The sequence below is a fragment of the Macaca fascicularis genome, chromosome X, assembly GCF_037993035.2.
Source record: "Macaca fascicularis isolate 582-1 chromosome X, T2T-MFA8v1.1".
NCBI lineage: Eukaryota > Metazoa > Chordata > Mammalia > Primates > Cercopithecidae > Macaca > Macaca fascicularis.
This window is the reverse complement of record NC_088395.1, coordinates 85,916,662-85,931,618: the sequence shown is the minus strand read 5'-3', so window position 1 is coordinate 85,931,618 and position 14,957 is coordinate 85,916,662. Positions and strand designations below refer to the sequence as shown.

Sequence of the window (14,957 nt, the reverse complement as noted above, 5' to 3'; positions counted from 1 at the left end):
AGCATGAATAGGCAGCATGAGGAGAACAATAATTGCCTGGGAAGTAATATGGGGAAGAACAATATTTAAGTGCTGAGCAGGGGGGGAGTTTACCCAGAAAAAGAGAACAAAAGGAAATAGACAAAAGGTAGCAATATCAGTATAGCTACTTAAGAAAACTAAGGAAGCAAAGCTCCAAAAAGTGGTGATGAACAGTGTAAACCACTTTAAAAACGTCATGAATAACGATGACTTGAGGAAACATCACATTATATATTAATTGGGAAGCCGCTAGTGACCATCAAGTGAGTATTTTCTTTAGAAAATGTTGAAGCCAGGTTTTAAGAGACAGAATAAGAATATGGATGCAGTGGGTAAAGGTTATTTTAGATGTTTGGGTATGAAAAAATATGACAAAATTATGATAATAATTTTAGAAATTATCAGTGGAAAAGAATTTCACTATGTTTAATAATTTATAAATATTTCTTACCTTAGAAATCAAAACACAATGATAGTTTGATGAGGCAACATGGTAAATGTAACTTACATTTGTCTGTTTTTAAGCGAATAAACAAAAGCACTTAAGTGTGTGCTTTTTGCATTTAGTTAGGAGAAAAGAGAAATGAGTTCATTGACACCTTGGGGTGGCATAGGATTGTATATAAAAATATTCTTCCTTTCATTTCCCACTAAGACTGAGTAGTGCCACCCACACTGTTCTTTTACTCTGGGGACATCTTTTCACAGTTCTGATGGTACCATTTTAAAAAACCTTCTGAATGTTCTAGTTATTTCTGTCACCTCTTGATGACTCTCTATTTGCCTCTGTTTACAAGTTTTAGTGAAAAAGGAGGTTAAGTGAAATAAATGGATCAGTGCTGATGTGACTAATCAGTAGTCTAGAAATAAAAAATAGTTATTTCCAATTTGGCCCCGGTATCTTAAATTTCATTAACAAATCCGTGACTTTGCATGTGTATTCATATAGAGTGTATACCTCTTCTTTAATTTTTATTTTTTGCATAGCAGCTTCTCTCTGTAGCGTTCAGTGATGAGGATCTCAAAATAGCCACCTATTCATATGAGGACCTAGAGAAAGTCTGACTAACACAATTTGTCCCCTATCTCACACTTTCTCTTTCCTCTTCCTTGTATTTCCCTGACTTTTTGGGGGGTTAATTCCCAAGTTGAATCATAGTCTTTCAACGCCTGCCAGTTCCAATTTCTCTTTAAGTGTGACTGAAATCTGAATTCATGCAATCCCCAATCTGGGGTGAAACATGTTCATGGCCTGGGCAAATGATCAGGTAATATTTCATAGGCAGCAGTGAGTATTATCCAAGAATGTAAGGCATTCATGAGAAGCCTGAATTCAGCTTAGCTTGAGTTTTATAAGTGGAGACTTCAGGGATTTCTTGGCTTTTCCTCATTAGAAAAATATATATGTTTCAAATCACTAGTAATCCCCAAATGCAACTTATGGGCACTTGTTTGTTGAAAACCATTTCCTATTCAAGGAACTCAATACTTTCATTTAATCATAAAATTTCCCACCATCTGTAAGCCTCTTATCCTTCATTTTAAAATTTTCAGTAATTCTGCTTCATGTGTAGATAGTTGGTGATGTATTTCAAGTGGTAATATTGATGTTAAATAACTTTTGCGTTATTTCTAAGATAATGATAATCATATTACATTGTTATGCCATTCAAAATCTCATGCTGCCACATCAGAAGGGGTGACCACTATTTTCCACAGGAAATATTCTAAACACTTTATATGGGAAACTTAATTTGTTCAATAAGTACCCTTGTATCCACTTTCACGGTTTACTTATCCTAAAGGCAAAACTCCTTGCTGACGGTCAGGCTCTTAGATCTGCTCAATAAGAATCATAGCTCAGCTACTAAGTCCTTAGCACCTATATGCAGGCCCAAGACTGCAACCAGAAGAAATAATAAAAAGAACTCTGCCTTAAAACCTGAGATATTTCTTTGTCCCCTTTATTTATACCAACTTTATTTATACCAACTTTATTGACTTAGATGTGCCTATTATTGAGTTTTTGTTTAACTGATATTTATGTCATACCACCTTTCAAAAATATTCCTGCTTTCTTGTCCCTTAGCCACCATTTAAATACTATCAATAGATAAACAAGAAAAGCCTCAATCGTTTGTGATAATTTCTCCTTGCAATTAAATAAAGCAACACAAGCAAGAAATGATAAACAATAATAAAGTCGGCTCATAGACAAGGCCAAATTATTCTAACTACTTTGTGCATTTCATTTATGACTAAGGTGAGTGAGAGGACTATCAGAATTGCCTATCTTTAGACAGTTTTGGTTTCTCTGTTTCATATGTTTTACTATTGTATTTGTATAGGGAGTATTCAAAGGAAAACACTGTTATGCTTAGTTTACACATTTCCAATATCCCAAAGTTTACTCAGAGAGAGTGACAACATTAAAACTTCTCTGAAAGAAGAATCTGAGGAAAGTTGACAACATTTTGCTTATCAAAGATTTTACTTACAAATGCAAACATATGCCCATTTGTGGAGATTCAACTAGCTGGGGTAAGATTCCTTGAGCACAACAGAATACAGAAAAAACTGGCTACATAAAGAGTGCCTTAATCTGTCTAGAACAAATGGTAATCCACCAACTAGCTTGCCTGTGAATACAAATATTACAGTTAAATCCCAATTCTAGCAAATTAGAACAGAAGATCATGGATGCCAAATTCTCTCCACAAACCAGGAAATAATAACCAAGGGAAAATGAACCTTGAGTATTTGGATAAAATAGTATTCTCAAAAATCATTTGAAGCATGTTTTTCCTCTGTTTAAGGAAATGCAATCTAAAGGAACATCTAGATCATTCATTGTTTTAACAGTCAAAGACTAAGCAAGAGGAAGAGTCTCTGCTGAGTTCATTACAAAAGGTTCATTCTCTTGTCAAATTGCAATTACTTTTAAAGCCACCCCACCAAAAATATCCCCACCATCTTAATTCCCACCCACCTACTCACTAACATAGAACAGCATCTCACAAAAATATCTAGACACTTAGGAGAGGAAAAGAGTGGGACTGGTTCGGCATCCACTTCTTTCTACTGGACTATGAAACTTTCTTTCCATTTGCTAATTATAATGGTTGAGAACACAGACTTCGGTACCAGACTGATGTCAAAATATGTCTCGGCTCTCTTTCTTAGCAGTGTGACTTTTGGCAAGTCATTCAACACCTCTGTGCCTCAGTTTCCTCATCTGTAAAATATAATAATAATAGAAACTAATTCATAGGGTTATTATGAATATTACATTAATTGAAATATGTGTTTGTTATTTTAATGCATGTAATCCCTCATCATGTACTCTTTGTGACTTGGGTTTCATCAAGGCCAAGAATATTTGTCTGGTTGGTTACATTGAAGTTCAAAGCAATCCCTAATATGAGGAACATTCGTATGCATGCTGTGTTCAAGTGGGATGTATAGAAATTAGCATGGTTTGTGTAGTGGATGTACACGAATCCCTCTTAATTATATGTGTGTTTTTATGTGTGTGTGTGTGTGTGTGTGTTCATACTTTTTTGTTATGGCTATAACTGAAATTCCTAGGCCAATTGACAAGTGTGGTTTTTTTTTCACAAGAGTAAATTTTTAAGATTATTATTTTTCTTTTTCCTTTGTATGGAAACTTCTACTACATTGTTAGTTTCCTATGTTCTCAGCAGACAAGTGATTTCAAACCTAATTTAATTCGATTATTTTCTTTAACTGTTGCTGGTTCAAGTTCAAAATTAAAGCACAGCTTTGTGGGCTGTGAATTTCATTAACTTATGTTCTAGGTTTCTTTCAGTGCCCACACAGACTCCCACACTCTATCGCCTTCCCCTCTGAGTCCCCAGGGACCCACAGCTCTGTTTCAGAGAGAAAAAAATAAAAAGGGCTTGCGCTTTCATTTTACACTTGTGAAACAGCCAACTTCAAACCACTATTGCCCCACCCCCACTCCCGAAAGCCAAGGATGAAAAAAAGTCACTCATTTTTTGTCTGCTTTTGCCTTGTTTCATATGGATCAAGTTGGGTTTGTTTAGCTTTGAAACTCCTAATGTTGCATTACTGCTGCATTACTGTTCGTTGAACTGCTCCCACCCCTCTGTTCTGTTGCACACAGACAGGAAGGTAGATAAGCCATGCCTGTTAGACACATGGTAAAACAGTTTACAGCTGCTGAAGCCAAAGCCTGCATTCTTGTTCAAATGTGGTTAAGCTGGGAAACTGAAGTGTGGGTGTCTATGGAAACAGTCGCTCAAGAGATTATGAGATGAGACATAGAGAAACCAATTTGTAAAGGGGATATGCTAACTCCATCCTCCTCCTCCACTTTGTGCTTATCAAGTGGCAGTACAGACTAGGAGGGCCACCTTCAAATTTTCCTTCAAACACACTTAGCTGCTGTGTTACTGCTTTTCCCTTGGTGGAATACTTTGGTTCTGAGTGCTCAGGGCTATAAGCAGATTTTACTGGCTGCAGGCTTCGGAAACCTACCTCTCTCCACAAAGACACAATCCCTCTGACCATCATCCTTTCAAAGCATTGACTCCAAACTTATTTGGTGGTGCAAGGAGCCTTCTGAATTGTAGAATGGAAAGAGCATTAGTGTTACAGTTAAGAATTTTTTTCTCAAGTCCTAATTTAGCCAATCATTAGCAGTAGCTAAGGGAGTTATACAGACCATGGAAGTCAGACTGCCTGGGATCTTAATCTCAGCTCTGCAAAATAGTAGTTATATAACCTTAGGCAAATTACTTAACCTCTTTTTTACCTCATTTTTTTCATCTATGAAATAGTTACAGTAATAGGTCCTATACCTCACAGGGTCATGTGAGAATTTAATGAAATAATACATATACCTCTTCCAAGATAAGATGGTAACATTTTAATAAGTAAATGTTATATTCTTCCTCCATCATCATCATCATCATCATCATTTCTATATTACTATCTGGGGAAAATCAAACAATCTTGCTTCTCCTTAGTGAACTTAGTTATATGTTGATTATCATGACCTATGGATGCTGTGAAAATTTCAAAATTTACTGGTTCCTAGCAAACACAGTAGTCTCTGAAATGTCATATGAACTAAAGCATGATAATAATTTTTTGTTGATTATTATTAAGTATAGAAGCTAGCAAGTGACTACATGCCTTTTTTTCTGGAGTGAAGTCAAATCTAAAAGTGAGAACACAAGCACTTATTTCACAGTTCTTTTGGTAAAATGAATCCTAGTTATCCCCTTCATTGGCATTTCTTCCATGATTCTTGCAAATTTACCCATTAGATTCCAGAGACAGTCATGTCTTCAGAGAATCAGTTCAGATCTTCTAGAGTATACAGGACTTGGCTGAAAGATCTTTTGATCTTGGCATGAAATATCAGAGACAATTCTAAGATGGGTTTTCTTTAGGTGATTTGATTAAATAAGCCTCTGCATTATCTATGAAATCTCAAAAAAAATTTAGAAACTTTGTAGACTCTTCTTGATTGTCCTATTAATTCAATGGTCATGGTTTCTCTGTAGGCATTCCTTCACCAGAATAGTCAAAAGATCCTGAAATTAAACTCTAATATCACAGCTTTTTACAGTCTGTGGATGGGGCTCGAAGAATCTAAGCTTTTTCTTTTTTTGTAGTATACTTTTGTCTATTGACAAAATGAGCTGGATGTGTGTGGACTTATGTTTTAATGTTTGACTCAAGTGAAACTTTGATTGTTCAAAGTTCCTAAAAAAGGTGACTTATCATCATCTTCATGATTACTTGCACAATTGTACATAAGGCTTCACTGCCAAGATCTAGGGAAAGGCATTACTTGCCGTCATTTCTTCTTATTCAACCTTGTGCAGCTAAGAACAAAGAGGACCAGTAGCTATGTTGTATGGTCCATGGGAGTTTTTTATTTTTTTTAACTATAATTTTTTTATTTTTATTTTTTGTGGCTATATCATAGATGCATATATTTATGGGGTACATAAGCTACTTTGATACAGGCATACAATACAATATGCAATAACTACATCAGAGTAATAGAGTATCCATAACCTCGAGCATTTATTCTTGCTTTGCATTATACACACCCTAATTGTACTCCTTTAATTTTCTTAATGCACAATAAATTATTGTTCACTGTAGTCACCCTGTTCTGCTATCAAATACTAGATTGTATACATTCTATCTAACTATACTTTTGTGTCCACTAACCATCCCCTCTTCCCTTTTCTACCCTCACTACCCTTCAAAGCCTCTGGTAACCATCTTTCTACTGTCTATCTTCATGAGTTTGTTTTGTTTTTTAGCTCCCACAACCAAGTGAGAACACTCAAAGTTTGTCTTTCTGTGCCTGGCTTATTTCACTTAATATAATGTCCTCCAGTTTCATGTAGTTGCAGATGACAAAATCTCATTATTTTTGTGGCTAAATAGCACTCCATTGTGTATATGTACCACATTTTCTTTACCTGTTCATTTTTTGTGACACTTAGGTTACATCAAAATCTTGATTGTTGTGAATGATGCGGTAATAAACATGAAAGTGTAGATATCTCTTTGATGTACTGATTTCCTTTCTTTTGGGTATATAGCTAGCAGTGGGATTGTTGAATCATATGGTAGTTCTGTTTTTAGATTTTTTTTTTAATTTAATTTTTGTGGGTACATAGCAGATATATATATATATTCTTTGACCCAGGCATACAATGTTTAATAATCAATCACATCAAGGTAAATGGGGTATCCATCACTTCAAGCATTTATTCTTGTTTAACAAACAATCCAATTATACTCTTTTAGTCATTTTGAAGTGTATGAGTAAGTTATTATTGACTGTAGTCACCCTATTTTGATATAAAATGCTGGATCTTATTCTTTCTAACTAATTCTGTACACATTAATCATCCCCACTCCATCCACCACGCCCAACCTCTCACTACCCTTTCCAGCCTCCGATAAATGTCTTTCCACTCTCTATCTCAATTAGTTCAATTATTTTAATTTTTAGTTCCTACAAAAATGTGAGAACATGTAATGTTTGTCTTTCTGTGCCTGCCTTATTTCACGTAACATAATGATCTTCAGTCCTATCCATGTTGTTGCAAATGACAGAATCTCATTCTCTTTTATTAATGAATAGTACTCCGTTGTGTATATATATCATATTTTCTTTATCTGTTTGTGTGCTGATGAACACAGGTTGATTCCAAATCTTGGCTATTGTGAACAGTGCTGCAACAAACATAGGAGTGCAGATACTGTCTTCTTGTACTGATTTCTTTTTTGTTGTTATATACGTAGCAGTGGAATTGCTGAATCACGTGGTTGCTGTAGTTTTATTTTTTTGAGGAACCTCCAAACTGTTCTTCATAGTGATTTCCTGTGCTTTGGATAAAAGCCATTTTAACTGGGGTGAGATGATATTTCTTTGTAGCTGTCATTTACATTTCTCTGATGATCAATGATGTTGAGCACCTGGTCATGTATTTGTTTGCCATTTGTATGTCTTTTTTTGAGAAATATCTATTCACATCTTTTGCCCATTTTTTAATCAGATTGTTAGGTTTAGGTTTTTTCCTATAGAGTTGTTTGAACTCGTCATATATTCTAGTTATTAATCTCTTGTCAGATGGATAGTTTGCAAATATTTTCTCCCATTCTGGGGGTTGTTCCTCACTTTGTTGACTGTCTCCTTTTCTGGACAGAAGCTCTTTAATTGATATGATGCCATTTGTTCATTGTTTCCTTTCTTGCTTGTGCTTGTAGGATATTACATAAGAAATCTTTGCACAGTTTAATAACCCGGAGAGACTCCTCAATTTTTTTTAGTAGTTTCACAGTTTGAGGTCTTAGATTTAAATCTTTAACCATTTTTTATTTGATTTTTGCAAAAGGTGAAAAATAGGGTTTTAGATTCATTCCTCTGCGTATGAATATCAGTTTTCCCAGGACAATTTATTGGAGACTGCCCTTTCCCAATGTATAAATATTCTTGGCACCTTTGTTGAAAATGAGTTCACTGTAGATGTATAAATTTATTTCTGGTTTCTCTATTTTGTTTCATTAGTTCATGTCTGTTTTTATGCTAGTACCATGCTGGTTTAGTTACTGTAGCTCTAGAGTAAAATTTCGAGTCAGTTAATGTGATTCTTCCAGTTTTGTTCTTTTTGCCCAGGATAGTTCTGGATATTCTGAGTATTTTGTGATTCCATATAAATTTTGGGATTATTTTCTCTATTTCTGTGAAGAATGTTATTGATATTTTCATGGGGATGTCATTGAATCCATAGATTGCTTTAGGTAGTATGCAAAGTTAAACAATACTGATTTTTCTTTCAGATTTTCAAAATAGCCTTTATTCTTAAAAAGTTAATATGTGCATTATAAGAAACTAAAAAACACAAGAAGCAAAGAACAAAGTTATTCACAATCACCAGCAGTTTACGGTTTGCCATGTCTTTCTAGGTCTGTGTATATATAGATAAAACATTCAATTTTATGAGATTGAGGTTGTATAGTATGTGCCATGCTTTTTCACACACATGAATATTTACCAATTCAAAATTCCAGACCAGGTGCAGTGGCTCACACATGTAATCCCAGCAATTTGGGAGGCCGAGGCGGGTGGATCACTTGAGATCAGGAGTTCGAGACCAGCCTGGCCAACCTGGTGAAATTCCATCTCTACTAAAAAGACAAAAATTAACTGGGCATGGTGGTGCATGCCTGTAATCCCAGCTACTCAGGAGGCTGCAGAAGGAGAATTGCTTGAACCTGGGAGATGGAGGTTTCACTGAGCCAAGTTTGCACCACTGCACTTCAGCCTGAACGACAGAGTGAGACTCTGTCTTGAAGAAAAAAAAAAAAAAGAAAGCTTCCAAAGCTATATGAGAATTTTGATAACCAAGAATACACTACACCAAGTCAGTATGTTAGAAAAAAGATATTATCCTGCCTTTCTTGAAACAAAAATTTTATAGAAAGCAAAAATGGCAGCATGCCTCTAGATAAAAATATTGGTAGAGTTCTGATTAAAATACTTCATTCTCTTAATGCCCAATTTAAGATAAAACATAAAACAACAGAATACACTAAATATGATGTTTCTAAGATAATTTATTAGCAGAGCTAATTAGTTCATTAAAACATTATCAGAAAGATATGTTTCCATTGAATTACTTAATGTATTTTTATAGTACAGCCCAAAGAGATTAACATATATCAATGGCTATCATCAAAATGTTAATATGAACACATCTGCATACTTCTCTCTCTTTATGCTTACTTCTGTCCCTCTATTGTCTATCTAATAAAGAAATCCTGACATACACTTCTCAGAGGTAGTTTAACAATTCTATGTCCAAGATGCATATTTTCTATTAAATATAACAAAAAGTTATTTACAAATTGGTTAATTCACTAGCTCTACTTTTTGTCATACGTTTTCACTCAGGACATTCAGAAAGATTACATGTTGCAATAATGTACTTTGTCCACAATAAACATAGGAACTTTGCTAAAAATGCTAATGTAGACCTACGGTTATCATCTAAAACCATCTTTAGATATAGAGTTACTACAGGAGAGATTTTTCCTTCACGCTTGATCTTCTCCATCTTCCACCATCCCAGTGGCTAAGTATGGGACTATGTCTAACTCCAAATGGTAGGCTAATGAAGTTTACTCCCAGAAGACGGGTCTTTCTAAAAACTAACAAAAGGACATTTCTAAATGGATTTTTTTTTTTTTTTTTTTTACTACTCTACTTTTAACATACTTTGAGCATTGGGAATTGTTTATCTTTTAAAACACAACAATATTAACTAAAATGCACATATAGAAAAATGGTTAAACCATTTAAACTAATCTAACTCACAGTCACAGAATCCTTCTCCTTGCATGCTTTCTTTTTTTTTTTTTTTTTGAGACGGAGTCTCGCTCTGTCGCCCAGGCTGGAGTGCAGTGGCGCGATCTCGGCTCACTGCAAGCTCCGCCTCCCGGGTTCACGCCATTCTCCTGCCTCAGCCTCCCGAGTAGCTGGGACTACAGGCGCCCACAACCGCGCGCGGCTAATTTTTTGTATTTTTAGTAGAGACGGGGTTTCACCGTGGTCTCGATCTCCTGACCTTGTGGTCTGCCCGCCTCGGCCTCCCAAAGTGCTGGGATTACAGGCGTGAGCCACCGCGCCCGGCCTATGCTTTCTCCTCCCTCCATCCACCACCTAATGAACAGCTAGCTTACTCTTCAAAACATCAAATTTAACAATTTCATTTCCAAAAACAACCACTCCTAGGAAATTAAAAAATGCATAAAAGGTGTTACTTTAGCCCTCCACTTTAACCTATGTTAAATATCTAGAAAGGCTATATGTTTCTAGAAAGGCTATATGTTTCCAATAGCACTTCAGTTTTCCACTAAATACAGAGTAGCACTATTTAGTGGAATAAATGTTGCACATGTATAACACAGGCTATAGTTTGAAAATGTCTTCTAAATAGAAACATCCTGGCCTAGACTCTTTTCCCTTCCCACTTCTATCCACCCAATGGACAGGAATAATCATCTGTAATGCTTAGAGGGGATTTTTAACAATTTCACTTATGCAAGTGCTTTTAAGAACAGTCTTTCCTATAAATTTTAACACAACATGCACTAGATGTATTAATTTACTTACTCTACTTTTGTCATACACTGGCAACCTCTTTATTATTTGTATGTTGCAAATTAGGACTTATTTGTGTATTTATATACACTATATACACAACACAGTAAAACAAATGCAGACATAAGGGACAATGGTCGATCGTGCCTCATCATAAAAACACTAGTATAAAGCTCTTTGTACTTTCTTCTTCTTCCCAGGAACAGCACAAACATAATAATGTATACTTCTCTGAGAAATGGCTTCATCAATTTTCAAATGACAATATTTCATATGAATCAAAATGATATCTACACGATGTGTTCTTTACTGACTCTAATCTTAACATATTGTGTGCATTTCTAAATATCTAGAAAGACTAAAGTGAACATTTAGAATGGGAGAACATTCCCCCTGTTCTCTGTATGAGAATTTCTCCCATACAGAATGGGAGAAAATTGTTGCAATCTACCCATCTGACACAGGTCTAATATCCAAAGTCTACAAGGAACTTAAACAAATTTACAAGAAAAAAAAAAACACATCAAAAAGTGGGCAAAGGATATGAACAGACACTTCTCAAAAGAAGACGTTTATGTGGCCAAGAAACATGAAAAAAAGCTCATCATCACTGGTCATTAGAGAAATGCAAATCAAAACCACAATGAGATACCATCTCATGCCAGTTAGAATGGCCATTATTAAAAAGTCAGGAAACAACAGATGCTGGCAAGAATGTGGAGAGATAGGCATTCCTTTACACTGTTGGTGGGAGTGTAAACTAGTTCAACCATTGTGGAAGACGGTGTGATGATTCCTCAAGGATCTAGAACCTGAAATACCATTTAACCCAGCAATCCCATTACTGGGTATATACCCAAAGGAGTATAAATCATCCTACTACAAAGACACACGCATATGTACATTTATTGCATCACTATTTACAATAGTAAAGACTTGGAACCAACCCAAATATGGAATACTATGCAACCATAAAAAAGAATGAGTTAATGTCCTTTTCAGGGACATGGATGAAACTGGAAGCCATCATTCTCAGCAAACTAACACAGGAATACAAAACCAGACACCACATGTTCTCACTCATAAGTGGGAGTTGAACGATGAGAACACTTGCATGCAGGGAGGGGAACGTTACACACTGGGGTCTGTCGGGGAGTGGAGGGTAAGGGGAGGGAGAACATTAGGACAAATACCTAATGCATGTGGGACTTAAAACCTAGATTATGGGTTGACAGATGCAACAAACCACCATGGCACATATATACCTATATAGCAAACCTGCACGTTCTGCACATGTATCCCAGAATGTAAGGTAAAATTAAAAAGAAAAAAAGACTAGTGTTTCAAATAAAGACTTAAGTTTGTCCACTATATACCGAGTGGTTTTGAATAAATGACACACTTATAACACTGGTTACATCGGGTGTCTTCTAAACAGAAACATTCTAGTATAGATTCCTTAATTTCTTCCAACTTTTCTTCACAACCAACCCAGTGGATACAGGCACTTGTGTCACTTAGAGCTGATGTTATCATTTCATTTCCATTTCTTTTCAGAATACAATCTTTCTATGAATTTTAAGACAAAGTGTACAAAATGTGTTAGTTTACCAACTCTATTTTCATCATTTATTGGCAACCTCTTTAATATCTACAGAGTAGATATTATAATATTAGGAATCATTTGTTCAGTGTATATACAATATATACAGTATACCAAAAATAAATGAAATGAACACAACATACAGGGTGATAGATAAACTTAAATTTTCTAGTGCACACTAGCAAAAACACATTTTTCAATATATTTCCTCCCACCTCCCTCAAGTCAGTGAACAAGTACAGAGAACACACTGTTCACAGGGTTGGTTTAACAATTCCACTTTCAAACAGAGTATTTTCTATCAGTTTTTGTTTACAAAAACTGTTATCCTACTACTTCTAATTTAAATACATCAAGCACTTCTAAATATCTAAAATGGATAAATATTTCACATTGACTTGTCCACTATGTACACAGCACTGTAAAACTATATGCGTACAACAATGGTGATAATATGAGGTGTCTTCTAAATATGACCATTTTGGCCTTGAGCCATTCCCCCTTCACTTCTTTCTGTCTTCAAACCAGTGGGCAAGTACAAGCTTAAGAGTTATTGAACAAATTCATATCCAAAAGTCACTTATGGAGGACAAGCTTTCCTATGAATTTCATCACAAAATGCGCAAAATGCGCTGACTTTACTAAGACCTTTGTCATACACTGGTAAACTCCTTAACATCTAGAGACTAGATATTGCAAGATTAGGACTCATTTATCAATTATATATACTATAAGCACAAGCAAAAGAAAATGCACAAAACATATTGGAAAATGGTGTGTGAAAATGTCCAAATATGAACACAACCATATATTACCTTTTGCAGTTTGTTCTAAACAAGTATAGACGGTACTATACTGCTCACAGAGGCAGTTTAACAATTTGAATTCCAAAAGACAATACTTACTATGAATTCTAGCAAAAATATATTTACAAAGTGATATTTTACTGCCTCTACATTTAATATATGTGAGGCACTTCAAATATCTAGATAGACTAAATGTTTCAGGTAAGATATTAATTTGTCGACTATATACCCAACTTTCTTGAATAAGCTGCACACATGCAACAATAGTTATAATTTGAAGGAGTCTTACAAATATGAACATTCTAGCCTATAAACCCTCCCATTTTCATCAACCCAGCAAGTAGTAGTGCTTAAATTTTCAGAAGACATTTTTTCCCCTAGGAATTTTAAATCAAAATACACAAAATATATTAGTTTACTAACTCTACTTTGGTCATACACTGGCAACCTCTTTAACATCTAGAAAAACAAGATGTTGTAAATTGGGGCTTGATTTTTCTTGATATATACTATTTACTCAAATAAGTAAAACAAAATGCACAGATATAGGGACAATGGTTAAATTTTTTTTTTTTTTTTTTTTTTTTTTTGAGACCAAGTCTCACTCTATTGCCCAGGCTGGAGTTCAGCTGCACAATTTCAGTTCAATGCAACCTCCGCCTCCCAGGTTCAAGGGATTCTCTTGACTCAGCCTTCTGAGTAACTGGAATTACAGGCACCCACCACCACACTTGACTGATTTTTTTATTTTTAGTGGAGACAGTGTTTTACCATGTTTACCTCACTATAAGCACACTGGCATCAAGCTCTGTGCACTTCCTCCTCCTTCCTCTTCCCCGAACTAGTGCATAAACATAATATGTATTACTCAAGAAGTGGTTTGGTCATTTCCCCCCAAAAACAACATTTCATGTAAATTTTAACAAAAATATAATTACAAAATATGTTATTTTACTGCCTTTAATTTTAACACATATAAGGCACTTCAGAATATCTAGAAAAACTAGGTATTTCAAAAAAGTATTTAGCAATGTCAATCATATATACAGTAGTGAGGAATAAAATGCACAAAAAAACAATGGTTGTGATATAAAAATGACTTCTAAATATGACCAATCTGGCACACAACCACCTTCTCTTCCTCCTCAAGTCTTCTGCTCCATGTCCACTGAACAAATGTTGACATGTCGCTTCTGGTGTTGCTTTCAGAAATGGTCTAACAATGCCATTTCAAAAATTCATTCTCAAAAGACATTTATTTTCTATGAGTTTTTAAAAAATGAGAATTTACAAGATGCATGATTTTCTCACTCTACTTCATCATAAGTCGGCAACCTCTTTACACCTAGAAAAGTAGATGTAGCAAATGTTTTCTTTTAAAAGGTTTGGGTGAAAGTTGAGAACAACTTTTACATATTATATACACAGGCCTTCTATAAACAGCCAGTAAATCTTTGCAAAGAGGGTTGGGGCATTTCCAATTGGCCAAATGTGGTATGTCATTCTATAAGTTTTCTCTTATAAGACAATGGTCTGGTAGAATGAAGACCCACCACCCAACCGCCTGCTGACCATTCTACCTGTGATCGTCTGGGAGTCCACTCACCTTCCTAGCCCATTAATTCCTTTGTTCCTTGTCATCAGGACTATGTAGGTCTCGCCCAATTGGGACAAAGCAGTCATGCAAGGACTCGGATCCCCAAGGCTCCATGGCCTAAAGAGGTGGGTATATTTGTATCCATAACCCACCTTCTCAGGCCCTCCAAACCCTAAGGGTCCCTCATGGCGTCTGGGCCACCACTAGTCTTCTCACTCCACCACCACCCAAAGGCACCTAGTTTTT

The 14,957-nt window shown here is 35.5% G+C and overlaps 1 long non-coding RNA gene across 1 annotated transcript; it reads right to left on the bottom strand.

The window, feature by feature from the left end:
- Positions 1-2,493: 2,493 nt before the first annotated feature.
- Positions 2,494-4,630, bottom strand: LOC141409469 (uncharacterized). Its single transcript, XR_012430368.1, has 2 exons — positions 4,543-4,630; positions 2,494-3,256 (listed from the first exon to the last, which is right to left on the bottom strand). It is a non-coding gene; the product is annotated as an uncharacterized lncRNA (long non-coding RNA).
- Between the last annotated feature and the right edge of the window lie 10,327 nt (positions 4,631-14,957).